The sequence below is a fragment of the Lagopus leucura genome, unplaced genomic scaffold (assembly GCF_019238085.1).
Source record: "Lagopus leucura isolate 7727_CA_CO unplaced genomic scaffold, USGS_WTPT01 Super-Scaffold_1, whole genome shotgun sequence".
In the NCBI taxonomy this organism is placed as follows: Eukaryota; Metazoa; Chordata; class Aves; order Galliformes; family Phasianidae; genus Lagopus; species Lagopus leucura.
The window spans coordinates 10,138,662-10,151,632 of NW_024962250.1; the positions used below are offsets into that span (position 1 = coordinate 10,138,662).

Sequence of the window (12,971 nt, forward strand, 5' to 3'; positions counted from 1 at the left end):
AAACAAAAGCATAATCTACTATAGCATGTTATGTACATACGTTTCCACTGATTCAAGAGTCTGCTGAAAGAGTGAAGAAGGTAGTAAAGACCAATCGTTGCATGCTTCCCCTGCTCTCATGCTCTTCTCTAAGCATGTGACACTCAGTAAGCATGACAATCTAAAGAAGGCTGCTACAGTAAATGAATGCACAGCCTGACCCACTATGTTTGTTCTTAAGAAGACCACAGGTCTTCTTAACCAACTATCTTACAGTAAGTTATCTGAACTAAAAAACAATCACTGGTATTTTGGAAATACCTTGTATTCACAGCATTTTAGGGGAACTCCATAGAACTCAAGTCACATGAAAGAATACATCAACTATTTTATCAAAAATCTGACTGCATATTGGTAATTACTCCTCCTTAGTTAAAAAGTGTAAGAAAAGAATTGTTGCAACAATATTCTGTACTAGAAGAAAAAAAAAAATCAAGGATATAAAAGCTTCACTAAATTAAAACCATTTCTTGAACTGATCTTTTGCCATTAACAAATGTAAATCACTGACTTCACCTAAAATGAAGTGAAAAATCTGGAAGAAGCCTCCCACTCAAAACATCACTTTCCTTCCCTCCCTTCCCATACAGACATGGAAGAAATGGACTTGTGATGTGTTGACTCACTAGGCACCACTCAGATATCTTCCCTCCGTGACAGCACACTTTGTATCACATTTTATCCTCACATGTGAGGTAAGAGAATGTTCTGTTTAGGTGTAGCTTTTGCCTGTGTATTTTAAGCACAGGTCAAAAAAAGTGCAGGTATACTGTGAAAAACTGCATTCCCAAATCTGATTATAGATAGAGAAAACAGATTAAAATACATTAATCTGTCCAAGAAACAATCTTATTTTCTTCAGGAGAATTCCTTGTTCACGTGCTTCCTTCAAGATTTTTTTTCAAATTCTACTGGTAAGACAGCATTTCTGATAATATGGCACCTATACAGAAAGTTTTTAAATACTCTGCTGAGAAACAAACAAACAAAAATCAAACCACAAACTTTTAACATGCACACATTAAAAGAGCTACAGTAAGACCTCAAGAAACATCCGAATAACTCTAGCAGCCAGCACGTCTTCATAAAGAAAAGATTTGATGAAAGATGATGAAAGAAAGATAAGAAAGATGTCCACTAAAAATTATTGAAAGATCAGCAGTATTTGGTGATAGCCAATTACACGTGAAGTTATGGTGAGCATGACGGTCACAATACAATGCTGAAGCTGTAATCACTTTCTCCAACAACAAATGTTGCTGCTAAGAATCATCTGCACCCAGAGTACAAGTGTTCTTACTGAACCCTGCTTTGAGGGACTGGTAGCACTATTGTTCTGAACTTCGCTAAATATTGTACACCACTGTGAGCATTGAAAATTCAGGGGCAGGTAAGGCACATCCACTCCACAATTTTGAACAGTTCCAAAATAGAACTGGAGGCAGATTGAGGGGAATATACATATACATATATATACACACACACATAAACCAGCATAAACTCCTCAGCTGTCACTGGTTCTTGTTTCAGAAGGGTATTCAGGTATTACTGGTTACAGTAACTTGTAACCAACTGGCTACAGTAACTTGCAAATTCGTACACCTAGGAGTGCATCCCCAGGACACATCTGTTTGCGTATTCTTAAACAGAGCAATTTTAAGTACCCTTAACATATATTCGATGTCTCAGCTAACAGCAACTGAGAAGCAGAATGACAATCATCTACAGATTGATATTGGTATTTAACACAAAAACCAATCCCGTATCTTCATACGCAAAGCAACTTCCATTCACAAATGCATTACCTTAGCAAAAAGAAGTCTTCACTTGGCACTTACAGATTCACAAAGCCACATTCACTCGGTTTATGAAAATCTCTCACTGGCTGACTTCAAGATGTAAAGCCTCTCTTTCCCAGGAAAATTCTGGGACAATTCTGGGACAAAGCTGGTAATTAGAACCAGCTCATGGCACACTATACGCCTTCCTTCAAGGCAATTTTTCCATGAAGCTCTGATACAACACCCCTGGCCTCATTAAATCAGACATGAGCATCTAAAAGGGCAACGTTGTCAAATGCATCACAGAGACTTACGTGGCTGGGGAGGGAGGGAAAGCATGCACGACCTCAAACAACTCCAGCAGCCAAGACACCACTAGAGCACACAGAACGACTTCTGCACAGTGTGATGCAACAGCATAGGCAAGGAAGGATGTTTGTAACTGAAATCAGTTGGGGTAGCCTCACTTATGAAAAGCTAGAGAGGTAACTGCCATGCTGCCTAGCCTGGGGACCACCAGGAAAATGCTTCTACATTGACCTCCAAGTTTTCTGTTTGCTAATTGTTTTCTTCAGCATTTTATAAGACATTTAATTATTCCTCTTCCACTGCTCAATTGCATGGTTATTGAAAATACTTCAGTTCACAGATGATGGACAGGCTTTACTTTCCACTGGTGACTCCCAAGCCAGAAGCTGAGGACACACACACACACACACACACACACACACACACACACAGGTAAATCCTATGAAAGGAATAGATTTGAGTGATTTCCTTTAAAAAAAAAAAAAAAAACACACAACTTTGGGGGCCATCCATCACATTGACAAGCTGTTGGCTATCCTTGCTTCTGTTCGAATTGTTATAGCTAGGTTCACTGCTAACTCATCAAATAATTTGCTTACTTTATTATATTTCCAGCTATCTTAAACTGAATGGGGACAGCACAGGCTCCTAGCCCCATTATTTCATATTTTGCACTGTGTATGGCTCTTTCTCCAGTAACTGGCCTACTCATGTGATATCGTCTCATTCCTAAGAGTCTGAACTTCTAAAAATAAATCTAATACTTTAAAAAAAAAGAAAAACCACAAACCTAACAGTGAATGATCAGATGAAATTGCTGGAAAGACTATTAAATTCATGAAAACAAAATACAGTTTTGGTACCAGTAAAGAACACTTATGTAAAGTAGGTATGAGAAAAAGCAAGCTCTCCAATTTTTTGCTTGATTCACTTACACCAGATTATAAAGGCTAAAGCATCTTATAGGTCAAGTTCCTTTTCACAAATTTCTTCTTACAGTTTTACACCTAAAACATCACTTAGATGTTCTAATTTATGACATTATTTTAAGTATGAGCAATCAGACCAATAAGCAAAGCTTTGACTTTTTTTTTTTAACTAATGACAAATAGGAGATATTAGATGGGTGGTTTGTTTTCTCTTTTTTTTTTTTCCTTCCTTCCTGGAGGGGAGACAAATGTCAAAGGTTTGTGACATAGGATCCAGTAATCTCATTATTTGCTGTTTTTAGCAATAAAAGGCTCACAAAATAAGCCATCCATGCTTGCCATTAATTCTGCATACCAAAAAACCCTGATAATTTCAAAATTTGAGTTACGTAAGAAGTAAAAGCATTCACAACTGCTACTTGTTGGTACCACTACTGTGTCTACTCGATTCCTACACTTGCATTTATAACTGCAACACTGTTCCCTCTCAGCAGAAAGCATTTAGTACAGGCAGCCCATTAGTTTTCCTGGCTTGAGTATTCTACAAACTGACTGATCACCGCAGCAGATTCTGAGCCTCCCTCCCTTGAAAATGTCTCCCTGACACTCCCCTCATGCATGGGATGGGGAACCGTGGGGCTGTTTCTGGCTTGTTCCAAGCAGCTGTCACCTGGGCCATGCAGTCCCCCCTCTGGCTGCATGAGCCAAGCAGTCTTCCACACCCCTCTGCCTTTTCCATCCCCATCCCTGCAACTCCCAGATTAGCTGCTCTTCATGTCATGCCTAAACCAACTCCTGCTTCCAAGTGTTGGCCCTACTCATCTCCTCCTGCATATCCAGCAGATGCATTTCTCTGGCTTCCAGAAATGAGATTTAAGGGCTTAAGAGAAAGGAGATTCATTCTCCTTCCTGCCCTTGCTCCATTCTTCAATTTTCCAGGCACACGCTTACTTCCTTGCATTACAAATACATAGTAGAAAACAGTAGAAAACTAGCTCCCAACAAAAACAAAACCAGCCTCTTTTTGCTGATGTGTCACATCAGCTTAGGCTCAGGTAAGTGCCAGAACAAGGGAGAGAAAGAGCAGGAGCAAGACACCCATCTTTCACAGTACTGTTTAGCTGTAACATAAAGCTACCAGCTGCAAAACACATTCAGAGACTTCCAACAAAGTCCATTATTATCCTAAAGACTTGAGGGATGTGTGTACACTTTCCAAGTTTAAGAAAAATGCCAAATACAACACATGTATATTAAAAAAAAAAAAAAACTCATGGCTCAAACTATATTAAAATCAAGAGTCCACAGCGTAACAATCTGTATTACTGAAGAAACAAATGCACTATTCAAATAAAAACAAGTTCAAATTCAATTCAAAAAGAAACAAATGCAATTTCTGTAAGTCCTTACTTCCACAATTTGATAGTAATTAAGTAATTAAGTATAAATGCAAATCAAGATCTCATTGGGTGCCCCATCTTCAAGCGCCCAAATATGTGCACAGGTCTGATGGCTGCACTACCATGATTAAACTGCCAAACCAAGCTCAGTAAGCAGCTCAAGACCATCCCCTCTTCCTCCTGTTTAAAATTACCAAACCAAAAAATATAAATCAACCCCTCAACAATCCCTACAATGTGATTCTTGCAATCTAGAGGGGAGCTTTTGGCTTTCATTCCAGTACTTATTCCCAAAACACTGCTGTAAAGTATAAAAATGAATTAATGATGTTTTGATATAAGACAGCTCACTCAGACACCACACAGGACAGATTTACAGTTCTCATCATTAAATAAAACATTCAAAAATCCCCAGAGACTTATTTTTCACCAATGTTGACAGAGACACGTACTGCTTTTATTATCACTGTCTAAGCTAAGAATAGAAGTTTACTGTGCATTTCAAACATCCAAAGCAAAAAAAATAACAGGAGTTTCCCCTGAGCATCTATCATTATTCTCAATTATGAGCCATGAAAAATCATACATAATTTGAGGTTAAGACAATCGGAATATAAGACAAATAATTTTACATACTAAACTGTTCAGACTTCTCTGCAAACACACATTACTATGAGTGTTTTCAATTAATTCAGATTATGAATGTACTATTCACAGAAGAGTTCTACTTACAGAAAGACAGTTCCTCTTGGTAGTATCACAGACATCTGAGGAAGGGCACAGGAAATCTCTCTTCAAAGATGTAGCAGCTGGTAAAATAGAGAGAAAACTAAGCAAAATATACAGATAAAATATTCTTGTTCAGAGTTAACTAACTCAAGAGCTAGGCAGCCAAAGAGTCTGAGAACAAAATTCTTGACAAAGAAGCCTCCTACCAAGAGCAAATGCCACAAAATCCCAGGTTTTTGTATCAGCAGTGCTATCAAGCAGCAGTACTTTCACATATACATTTCAAAGCCAAACAACTGCATGCACTTCGCTGTTCCCAGAACCTCTGCTGCTCATGAATCCATTCCTCCCACTTTTCTGTTCTCTTTACTCAAACTCCTATTCCCCCCTCCTTTTTTTTTTTTTTTTTTTTTTTCTTTTCAACGGTTTCCTGCTCTTACATTCTTTTCTTTCTCTCCTCCTAGTGGCCTGTCCTTCTGTCTCCCAGCCAAGCATCTTTTTCTTTCTGTTCTTCAGCCCTCTGGTATGTGAATCACAAGCGCTTCCTCCCTCCACACCACACTGATGCCAGCAGAGAAAACACCACGTATACAGAACAGATTGTCTCTGCACGCTCAGTGCTGAGACCTGCAGCTAACAGAACCTACTTCTGAAAAAAGCAATTAGAGTGCAAGACCCACAGACACTGCAGCGCCACGCCAGGGCAGGCTCAGGTGCTCTGCTACCATGTGCCAAGTGTAGCCATGTTTGCAAATCGTGAGGCAGTGAAGCCAACTGTGCGTTCTTCAGCAAACTTGACAGTCAGAGCAGTAAACTAAATCATGTGTAAACATCTGCCCAAGTTAAAAGTCACTGAAATAAAAGGCTTAAACTGGTACAGGTCAAGAACCCCCTGAACAGCTTTTTGATGCACAGGACAGGTTTACCCACAAGCATGCAAAACCTCTGGTGCAACACAGCTCTCCTTCTATTTCTCTTCTATTTATATGAAATATATAGCTCATTAGCTAAACTCAGCAAGGTAGCCAAGACACACCATGCACTTCAATGCAGCATCAACGCATGCTTCACACTGGAGCTCAGGCCTCTTCCCTCCCACCCTGTGGTGTGAGGCCTCTCAACCAACCCCAGTCAGCACACGGTGGTGCCAGCACCACTGCTTTCAAAGCCAGCACCCGAGTAAACACGTTCAGTGAAATCCTGTGTATGCCATAATCCAGGACGTTGTATTTAACTTCATGGATTTTTCCAGCTGTTCATTAATCCCCACTGAATGGAGAGAAGAGCACAGATGGAAAAGAAAATCAACCTTCCCTCAGCAGTATATCTTCCTATAGTCAGTAATGTAATTCTACTGGGTTAGGCCTTGCAGTTTTTCATTTTAGAAAATGTCCTCAAATTTTCATTCAAGTTAGAAAAAGCAAGCTAATATTAAGCTCTGTTGTGCAACTACATTTTCAGCTATTTGGAATTATTTTCTACTTGTTTTGCACTTAGAGTGCATTCCCAGATGTGACAGACTAAACAGAAGCCTGTTCTTCAAATAGAAGTTATCAGAAAACTTACATGGAAAAAAATCTACTAAGCCATACTGAATCCACATCAGTTTATTTAGCTTTGCATTGCTCTTTAACATCTTGATCTCACTGCTTAAATTTAGTTCTATTCCATAGAATGGAATTAAGTAAGAAAGATGTTATCTTCTCAGAGTAGGCGTTTTTAGTCTGAGTCACATCACTGGCAGGACCACTAAAGGATGCTCAAATACTAGCCCAGTATTTCACAAAATAAACTTGTCAAACAGCAAATATTTATGAAAGGAGGCATTAGAGATGTCAGGACAGTTTCCAGTCACAGTGGTTTCAGCTTCCAGCACATGTATTCGAATTACATTTTTAATCTGTAGTGCTTTACCTGCTTATTTAATTACCAGTGCATTCGAAAACTCGAACAGTTTAATCCACCTACTTACTTACAATAACCTATCCTGAAGTATATAAATGACTAGTCTAAATCATTCCTATAGCATTACTGATTTGCTTTGAGAGATTCCAGAATACTATATGTGTCTTTCAACAACAGTTGTGTGGAGAAAGTGAATTTAAGGAGTGATAGGACAAATACAATAACTCAGATACTCAAGACAGATTTGGAAATATCCCTGGAGGAAAAAGAACAAGGGAGAAATCAATTTAAGTTAAAGAAATTACAGTCAAATTAAGTATAATATTCACTTTTGACTGGGCAGATGTCTAAGGGGAGCAGCACATGCGATTTATGTAAGTGATGCCTCTGACACCATCCAACATGATCTGCAGATCATGTATCTGAAATAATTGCTGTATGTGAGTGTAACTGCTGGATAATCTTTCAGAGAACTGAAACTGCGGCTTAGTTTAAAATAAAAATAAAAATACAGGGGAAGCATTAAAGCATTTCAGGTTGAGTCTGCTAAAACTTGTCCTGTATCAAGTTTTGCTTCATATTTCCATTAATACTGTGGGTACCCAACCGGGAGAATACTGAAAGAATCTGTAAGTGCCACCAAACCAGGGGACCAAGGAGCATATAGGAGATAGTTGCAATTAAAGGTGAGGCTGCCAAATCAGAGATTCCAAAGCCAACAACATATGGTCTATTTAGATGAAAGCAAAACAAAATACTATAGGTATGAAAGAGATAAACAAATTAAAAAAAAAAAAAAAAAAAAAAAAAAGGAAATAGTCAACTAATGAGTAATAAAGCAGAAAAGAACTCAGCTGTACTGGATCACAGGCTGTGTAAGTCATAAACATGATGCTCCACTCAGGCAGATATCATTCTGGAAAGTACAGAGACAATGATGCACGAGAATTGAAAGGAAATATTGTAAGTCTACACAACAAATAGCCCTAGCTATGAAATACCATGCAGATAATTCTTCTGCATTCTGAGAAATATATATTAAAATCTATTTCTAAGGTTACTAAAAACAAAGAAAGCAGCCACAAACAGAAACTCATCTTCTTAATATATAGTTACGCATATCTGGTTTTCCAAGATGTGTTTAAAGTAAATAAAGTTCTTGCTTTTTTTTTTATGGCCTTTAAGTACAAACGCATTTCTGTGAATTACTTTAAGTGACAATACATCTAAACTGATAAGTCTTCTCTTTGCCTCCTCTCCTCAAATACCTTCCAACTGAAGCTCTTCTCCTTGTAAACCTAACTTGAAATACCTTAATTAGAATTAAACAACGCAGATATCAGAAAATCGCAATAGATTTAACGCTATCTGCACTTTTTTTTTCCACATTTGGCAGTATTCCATGCAGTCACACTTTGAAATTTGGTTTCAATGGGAAGGTTTTCATTTTTTGCTTTTTCAAAGTGTCAAAACACATCATACTTTGTATATATACCTTCAATATGAAATAATTTGGATTTTACCTACCAGATGTCTGTGGACACATGTATTTTAGCACCATACACAGATGTACTTTAGCTCCAATTTTATTTTTCAAGTTTCCTTTGAAACATCAAAAATATTCCAACTCAAACTTTGCCAAATCTGGCACAAATTTACATAAATATAGAGATAATCAAAGCATTTATCAGAGTGGAAGCGTTAACAGCTTCATACTAAAATGTGACACCATCTTTCAGCTTTTCACAGAATTCAGACTTTAATCAACTCTTATTTAGGTTTTACCCCTAGTTCTTTCATCAACATTCCTAGCTGGGAAAAATTTAATAGTACATTTTTCACATATACAGATCAGCTTCTGTGATCTGGTAGATGGATGCACAGTGGCAAACAGGCACTGACAATAGCAAAACAAAAAAAAAAAAACAAAAAAAAAAACTAGAGATAGACACTACTCTTCTTTTTCTACAAAAGCATGCATATTTACTAGTTCAGAAATTGAAAAGATGGAATAACATGCAAAGCCATTTGGAAACCCAAGACTCTTTACACATTATGTGAAAATATTTGCTGAAGGATAGAAAAAGACTGTGATTACATCTCCAGAACTATGCTAAACTACCTGTGAAACTAAAACATGACTTCTTGATCCAACAGACCTGCTCCTGAAGGAATGAAAGAAGTAACCCAATTCCAGGAAAGGTACTTGCAGTACTGCCAGAGAAGTAAAGAAAGTAACCACTGACATTTGGACAGAAAGAAATATATATACCACACTGTTTTCTCTGACTCTGTGGACAGAATGCAGTGGTTTAGTTGCACACTAACTTGCCACTTACAGAAACTAAAAACACAGTAATTATTAATTTGGTACGTAGAATAAATGTGTTGTTTTTGTTTTTAACTAATCCTCTTAACATCTCTCTTTCTTTTGACATCTGCATTAACAGAAGAAAAAAAATAGAGAACTGGCTGACCAGCAGAGCTCAGAGGGTTGTGATCAGCTGTGCAGAGTCTAGCTGGAGGCCTAGCAGTGTTCCCCAGGGGTTGGTACTGGGTCTGGTCTTGCTCAACATCTTCATCAGTAACCTGGATGAAGGGATAGACTGCATCTCCAGCAAGTTTGCTGATTATAGAAAGCTGGCAGGAGTGGCTGACACACCAGCAGGCTGTGCTCCGTTCAGTAAGACCTGGACAGACCGGAGGGTTGGGGAGAGCGTAACCTAATGAGGTTTAACAAGAGCAAGTGTAGACTCCTGCACCTGGAGAAGAATAACCACAGGTATCAGTACAGGTTAGAGGCTGACCAGCCGAAGAGGAGCTCTGCAGAGAAGGATCTGGGTGCCCAGATGGACAACAGGCTGGCCATGAGCCAGCACTGTGCACTCACAGCTAAGAAGGCCAATGGTATCCTGGAGTGCATTAAGAATAGCGTGGCCAGCAGGTCAAGGGAGGTCATCTTCCCTTCTACTCTGCTCTACTGAGGCCACATCTGGAGTACTGTGTCCACTTCTGGGCTCATTTCAAAAAAGACAGGGATCTCCCAGAAAGAGTCCAGCAGAGGGTAATAAAGACGATTCGGAACCTGAAGCAAGTCCCATATGAGGAAAGGCTGAGAAACCTGGGACTCTTCAAAGTATGGAGTAGAGAAGGCTGAGAGACATCACCCTTTATAAATATCTGAAGTGTGGGAATTAAGTCAATGGCGCTGACTTAACAGTACAAGGAGCATGCAGCAACAGAACAAGGGGTAACAGCCAGACACCAACACATGGGAAGCTCCACACCAACATAAAACAATGAAGAACTCCACTGTTAGAGTGACAAAATGCTGGAAAAGACTGCCCAGAAAGGTTGTGCAATCTCTTTCTCCGGAGACATTCAAGACCCATCTGGACACCTACCTGTGCAACCTGTGGTACAGAATCTACTTTAGCAGGAGAGTATGACTTTATCTCTAAAGGTTGCTTCAAACTCCTACAGTTCTTTACTTTGGGGGGGCGCGGGGGGGGGGGGAAAACCACCATCAGGAATCCAGCAAGCTGGAAAAAAACAACAATGTAGTAAAAGAGAACAAGTTAGAAATATCCACATGAACAAGAACACCACTTACTCCCAAAGGGATACAAGCACTTGTTGGTATGCAAGTACAATAGAGAATAGGGACAACATTATCATCATCCTAGAGAAGATGAGCTCTCCTTGCATAGTGTTTTCCATCAGAAAACAATTCTCAAAGTATTTCTCTTCTACATTCTGAGATCTTGCAAGCTTGCACAACCAGCAGAGAGCTCTTAAGTACTGAACCACCAACCTTATTCACCAACAGGTCTTTGCCACCAACAGCTGCCAAGTTACATGGTCATTGTGCAAAATCCATGAAGTGTCAATGCCTCTAAAAGGCAAGAAACTGCTTTATATGGAGAGACTGATGATTAAAAGAGAAATCTGTGGCAAAGTCCGCAATATAGTTCAAAACTTGTGACTCCTGGTCCAGCATTCCCATTTTTAGACAATGATTTGGTCTGCATAGTGGGTAAATTTTTAAAAATCTGCCCTTTTTTACTTGGAGTACTAAAATAAAATAAAACATTACACTAGAGTATAAACAGCTGTCTAAACATCTTTTGAAGTCCAGAAAAGAAATTCTGCATCACTGCGAGGGATTTCATTCTTGAATAGGTTAGGCAGAGGCACCTTGATATCATCAACAAAACTCCCTAGTATTTTGGGGATTTGCTTTTGTTTTGAAGGATAGAGAGGATGGATACTTATGCTTCTTTTTCACGTACTTGTTTACATTCTTTTGGTCAGAATGAAGATGCTTATACATCAAATCCTATTCTGACTCACAGAAGTTTATTACTGAATTTCTAAGTGAGAATCCATCAAAATACAGGAAAGCACCATCTGGTTTATACAAAACAAACACTGGTCCGAAAGGTGTTATGTTTTATACTGATCCTGTTGATATTGTAAAGAGGAAACTATGCTGAAGTAGCCTCTGTTCCTGCTTGTGACAGATCTATGATTACACTGTTTACTCTTACAAGTATAATGAATGCACTAGAACACATTATAAAGATTCTCAGACTAACAAAATGGACTTACTGAAATAGTTACTAATTCTAGCTGATAACACAAAACACTTTCTTACTAATAAGGTAAGGACAACATTATCTTATACTCTGGGTCATCTTCGATCCACGTAAACTCCCAACAGATCACGTTACAACAAAAGATGACAAGTGAAACAATTGCCTTTGTTTAAAAAGCATCAGGTATCAGGAGCACAGATCTGCACATGACAAGATGATGAAGGAATATCAACTTTGAAGTACTCCCTAAATATCTCCATTACCTGACAATCCAAGGTCTCTGTATCTTCATCAGAATTTCTAATTTCTACATACATTTCTCCTCAAATCAACATCCAAACTGTCTCATCTCCAAAATCCCTAAGGAAAAACTTTCTGTGTGTTATTCAAGAGTACCCTATACAACCAAATCTTTTACAAGATCATTCAGATGCATATTTCCCATTAATAAAAATAGTAATTTCACAGATATCCCTGAGTAAATCTGGATTACAAGCAGAGCCACATTGTTTGGTCAATGTAAAGTAAGAATAGTGTAATAAAAACCAAGTATAGCAAGACTAACGAAAGAAACCTAGTTGGGTTTGGTTTCTTACTGAATACTGTACTATGTTTCAAAGGACCTTCCTCTCACCTCATTTACTCAGCTTAATATATTTGGGTCCATTGCCTGAGAAGTGCTCACACTGCACTCTCCAGCTGGGCAACACAACTCCGTTCAAGCCACTATCCTGCACAAGCCGTCTGGAACTTAGTATAATTGACACTTGCACCTATCCACCAAACATGATTGAAATCAGCAAGTTCTAAAGCTGCTAGGAAAGGCAAGTCATCATTAAAGCAGGTTTAAGAAACAGTATGTACATACAAAGTAAGCGTATTTCTGCCCATCACAAAAATATTTCAGCTGAGTATCTCTGAACTACTACAATACCAAAAAGATACGATCACCACTAAACATTACACCTTGCCACACTGTTTCCACGCATGAAAACAAATCTCTGGAATTGTTTTTTTGTTTTTGTTTTTTCAGTAAACACAGCTGCTCTTCTCTCCTTTCAGTAAGGCTGCACCATGGAAAAGAATTCTTCATTATCTTAAATAGAAAACAAGAGTTGGTTCAGAACAAAAATGATTCAGCCTCAAAATATACAACGAGTAACTTCAACTAAACAAGCTTAAACTTACTTAACAGCACATTATCTCCAATGGTTTCACCATTATTTCAGAATGAAGGCGGATCCTCCTATTCCTTAGCACAGAGAAGGAAAAGAAAAATAA

General features: G+C 38.5%; 1 protein-coding gene across 5 annotated transcripts in view; it reads right to left on the reverse strand.

The window, feature by feature from the left end:
* SIPA1L1 (signal induced proliferation associated 1 like 1) overlaps positions 1–12,971 on the reverse strand; it is a 192,025-nt gene that overhangs the window by 106,803 nt on the left and 72,251 nt on the right. For 4 of the 5 annotated variants that reach the window (XM_042875831.1, XM_042875576.1, XM_042875663.1 and 1 more), the window contains exon 3: positions 5,191–5,267. The exons of the other annotated variant lie outside the window; for it this stretch is intronic. The gene's annotated coding sequence lies outside the window, so the exon portion shown is untranslated. The remainder of the gene's footprint in view (positions 1–5,190; positions 5,268–12,971) is intronic. 5 annotated transcript variants of the gene reach the window in all.